This window comes from Cyprinodon tularosa, unplaced genomic scaffold (genome assembly GCF_016077235.1).
Source record: "Cyprinodon tularosa strain WSP-4 unplaced genomic scaffold, ASM1607723v1 ctg1168, whole genome shotgun sequence".
Classification (NCBI taxonomy): domain Eukaryota; kingdom Metazoa; phylum Chordata; class Actinopteri; order Cyprinodontiformes; family Cyprinodontidae; genus Cyprinodon; species Cyprinodon tularosa.
In genome coordinates, this window is record NW_024037968.1 from 84666 (window position 1) to 89457 (window position 4792).

Sequence of the window (4792 nt, forward strand, 5' to 3'; positions counted from 1 at the left end):
TAGGGTATCTGGTCCTTCAGGTCTCTAATAGGGTGTGTAACATTGGTTGGGCTGAAAATGGCATATTAGCTGTTCTATGGGCCCTAATGCAGCCTGGTTAAAAGCCCTAGAATAAAACCACAGGTTTTCTTCCTTTTATGGTTTGATCATGAATATTTAGATGAGCTGTGCTCTGATTAGTTGGTTTACAACGAGCCAAAGACGCATCATAGCAACAAGCACTCACTCACTTAAACATCAGATAGTTGATATGGTAGGGGGACCAGACGTCCTCTCTTTCCCCCACATGTCCTACTTTTCATACCTTAAAAAATGTCCAGGGGAAATTCAAAATCGTTCGGGATTTTGGTCGACTACAGTTCAGCAGAATCGAGCCGTCACCTCCAGGGCTGGTCTGGGAGCCCTGGTGGATGGGGGGAGGGAGCCAGCTGGGGATGCTGGCTCCCGCTGGCGTCCCCCGCTGGCGTCCCCCGCTGGCGTCCCCCGCTGGCATCCCCCGCTGGCGTCCCCCGCTGGCTCCAGACCCAGACTAGCCTGACGCTGATGCTGACGGCTCGGTTCGAATGCCCGGTCCGGTCCAAATCTGGTCACCATATCTATGCTAGTGTTGCTATCAACAGCTGAGCGACAGAAACATACTTACAGCTGCGGTTGTGATGGCCTTACGGTCAGGCCAGAACCAAATAAGGCAACATCTGAGAGTTTACGTCAACTTGATGCTTCGTTTGGATTCGCTTGTTTTATGGTGGAAGTTTAGAATAGTGAGATTTGTAGAGAAAGGAGGAGTTGATGGGGTTTAAACTTCTCGGCAGGACCAGCAATTCTGTTAAACAAGTCAACCATTACCATCGAGTAACTGGAGAAAACCTCAGCATCCTGTGCTATAATCTATCTCCAGGAGATAGAAAGATTTTCTGTAGAGAAAATTGTGAAGGAGAGAACGTTCTTGTTAACACGACGGCTGCAAAAGGAGCAAATGGAAGACACACCACCGAATATTCTGAAAGAGTCCATGAAAAGTCCTTCAATCTGACTGTGGGAATCTCCAACCTGACCCAGTCTGACTCTGGGCTGCTCAGGTGTGGTCTGGGATCCTCTGTTACTCCAGCAGTGATGTTTAGCATAATTGTTGCTGAAGGTGAGTTTTTGTTGTTTTGTCCCAGAGGAACTGAATGACTCTTTAGTTGCACTAATAGCTGCAGATGTTTCAGCAAACTGAAAAATGTAACGTCTTTGATTTCAGAAATCATTTATTGGTCTGTATTAATTATGAAGCTGAACTTGATTCTAATCATTTTCATGGTCAGAAGGTCTTCCATATCACCATGGTAACCCTGGGCTTAATGTGATTAAACTGCATCATGCTAGAAAACAGGAAGTGACTGTGTGATGCTTTGAACAGCTGTGCTGAATGGAAGCGAAGATCGTGTCTTCAGTAGAGAACCTGGCAGCTTGCTCACTGTCGGCTGCTCCTTCAGCTTCGCTGGAACAAACAAGTATTTCTGCCGAGGAGGATGTGAAGAAGAACAAGACATTCTTGTTTCCACCAATGGAGTCAGAGCTCAGAGCGGCAGATACAGCACCGGACATGACCAATCAGCGTCTTCAAAGATCTTCTATGTGACCATTAAAAATCTGACCCGCTTTGATTCTGGGCGATACAGATGTTTTTCATATTTAAATTCTGGGACAAACGCCAACGTAGATTATCGCATCAACATCTCAGATGGTGAGTCTGAAACAAGATGTACAGACAAACAAACTGTACTTCATCTAAATATGTAAAGAAAAAAATCTGATAATATTTTGGTTTAAAGTATTTAAAAATGATTAAAAACCTAATCAGTTTAAAAGTATAAATGTTTGAATCCTATGAAGGTTCTAATGTTGATCTATTTCTGTCTAACAGCCTCTGAAGCCACTGATCCACCACCTCTGTCTGAGAATGGAGCATCTGCAGCTCCATCTGACAACTGTAAGTTATAATCTGTTAGGAAGGAAGGAAGGGAGGATAGAAAGGAAGGAAGGAAGGAAGGAAGGAACGATAGAAAGGGAAGGAAAGAACTGAAAGAAGGAAGGAAGGATAGAAAGGAAGGAAGGATAGAAAGGAAGGAAGGAAGGAAGGATAGAAAGGGAAGGAAAGGACTGAAAGAAGGAAGGAAGGAAGGATAGAAAGGGAAGGAAAGGACTGAAGGAAGGAAGGAAGGAAGTGAGAAACGAAAGAAGGGAGGAAGGAAGGACGGATAGAAAGGGAAGGCAAGGACTGAAAGAAGGAAGGAAGGAAGGAAGGAAGGAAGGAAGTGAGAAACGAAAGAAGGGAGGAAGGAAGGACGGATAGAAAGGGAAGGCAAGGACTGAAGGAAGGAAGGAAGGAAGGAAGGAAGTCTAAATTGAACCTGGTTTGACGTCTTCTTAGAACTGATGTATCTTCCACCATCATGAGCAGTAGGCGTCTGTTGAAAGCAACCTGTGAATCTCTGCAGATCTTCCCGTTATCGTCGCTGTTCTGGTCGTCATCATCATCCTGTTATCAGCAGCACTTCTGGTTTCCTGCAGGATACGATCTCTGAGGGGTGAGAGAAGATGCAGCTGCTGTTCAGCACAGACCTGCTGATTTACTAACAGCTGATCATCTCATTTTGTCTTTAGCTGATGAACAGTTTTGTTGGATTCAAGAAATGTAGATTTGCAAATAAATAGAAATTGAATCTGCACAGGAAAGAGGTTCAAGCAGCTTCTGCAGGAGCGGAAGGAAAAGCCCAACCCAACTTCAAGCTTTCCTCCCATGAATCACCCCTGCAGCCATCTTTTATTAACAGAGCATTGCACATGATTACCAAACAGTATTTGTTCTGACAGAACAATTGATCAGTTCTTAAGACAAGATGCTCCATCAGAAAGACGAGGCAGGATGGTCTCCTGACTGCATCACAAGACACAGTGCAGCATCCCTCTTGCACAAATGATTCATAAGCACACATCAATTTTATAATCATCATCGAATAAACCTGACATTTCCCTCCTCTTGTGCATATAAACATTAGCATATAGCACTTCTAAAAAGATTTTTACTACACACATCATAAATGCATTGCAGATAGGGAATTCAGTAATCAAAGATCAATATGCAAAAAACAAAAATATGAAAAGGATTAAAATGTAAAACTTAAACAAAAATGTAAGATTTATCAAGAATGTAAAAAGCTTCAAAAATCTGTCACTTGAGTAGGCAAAACCTCTCCAATAGAGGAAAATTCTTACCCGATCCTTCCCGAGGAAGCGATCATTATCCCTGTAACATATTACACAGTTGTCACACCATCAGTATCTTAATCAGCATCTTGGCGGAGTTGAACATGAGTTACAGCTGAATACTGGATTAGAGTGGATCCTATCATCCTCTGAATCATTGACTGGAGACATGGTATTAAGGAAAAATATGAAAAACAATCCTACAAATGGTAAAGCTATCTTCATCAACACCTGCCACCATGATCCCATGGTGAACCAACTTGTCCATGGTGCTGGACTTGCCCCGGAGGTGTGATGGTCAACATACCTCTTTAAATCTTCAACTCATCCAGAGCGGTCTGTATGAGTACAAACATAACAGTCCGTTTTATTGAAACCTTCAGCAACATTCTTGGAATGTTGCCACCTCATATTGGCACCACGGGAATGACTTGCTGTGGATCCATCAAAAACAATTCTGGTTTTTCCTTTGTTTCTGGCAGACAGTTTGAGTCCTTAAGAGCACGAGTCCAATGGTCACCATCAGGCAGCAAAACCACTTTGGTTTTTCACATATTCACCAGTCCCTCCAAGGAAACACCCACTAACCGGACTCTAAAAGACTGGGTTAGGTTGGTTACTTCACCAGCGTTGAGACGATTGGTCCTAAAAAACCAAACCCCTTTGAAGCTGGACTTCACCACAGATCCCTACCTTAGTCGTGGGGTCCCTGTGAAGGTAACTGGGCTTCTTGCTGAGGAAAATCTTTAATCAGCTTACGATGACTCTGGTGGATCCAAGTGTCTCTCTCCTGGATCTTCACAGTGGTTGGAGTTGCTAGTTGCACAATGTAGGGTCCTTCCCACCTCGGAGCTGCCCAATTTTCCCCTTCGTGATTTTAATCAGCACTCGGTCTCCAGGCTTCAGGCCTTCCTGTGGGGAAACAAAAGGAGCTCTGGGCAGATTACATGTTCTTTGAACAGTTCTGTATCTGAACAGCTTCAGAATTCACATAGTTAATGGGTCAATTTTCTTTTTCTGCCAATGGCTGTCCTTCCCATAAAGGTAGAACAAAACTAATTCTATTTCAAAAGGGGTCAAACCATCAGATATGGGAGTAATCCTCATGAGTAGTTTTATTAAATGCAAACACTCTGGCCATGGCTTTCCTATTTCTGCCATGAATTTTCTCAATCTGTTTTTAATTTCTCCATTAATTCTCTCCACTAATCCTGTACTCTGTTGATGGTAGGAACAGTGATGTTTCAAAGTTTATGTTTAAATGTTTAGACATTAGTGAACATGTGAGACATGCAAAAAATTTTAAAAGCAGTAGTAGTTACACACCTGTGTGTGTGTTTACTATACTATATTCATCATAACTCCCCCCTGTTTGAGACATGATAATTTTATGGATCAAAATAGCTGCTGGTTTTAATCAGAATCAGAAATACTTTAATAATTCCAGAGGGAATATACTTTTGTTACACGCTTCGGTTACAGTTTTCTATTTAAATTCACACATCCAACTACACAATATAAAAAACTTAAGAAAAGCTGA

At 42.5% G+C, this 4792-nt stretch overlaps 1 long non-coding RNA gene across 1 annotated transcript; it reads left to right on the top strand.

Annotated features, from left to right (window-relative positions):
- The first annotated feature begins 1409 nt into the window (after nt 1–1409).
- On the top strand, nt 1410–2575 carry LOC119798338. The gene is made up of 3 exons (XR_005282706.1): nt 1410–1729; nt 1910–1975; nt 2484–2575. It is a non-coding gene; the product is annotated as an uncharacterized LOC119798338 (long non-coding RNA).
- Nucleotides 2576–4792: the final 2217 nt, after the last annotated feature.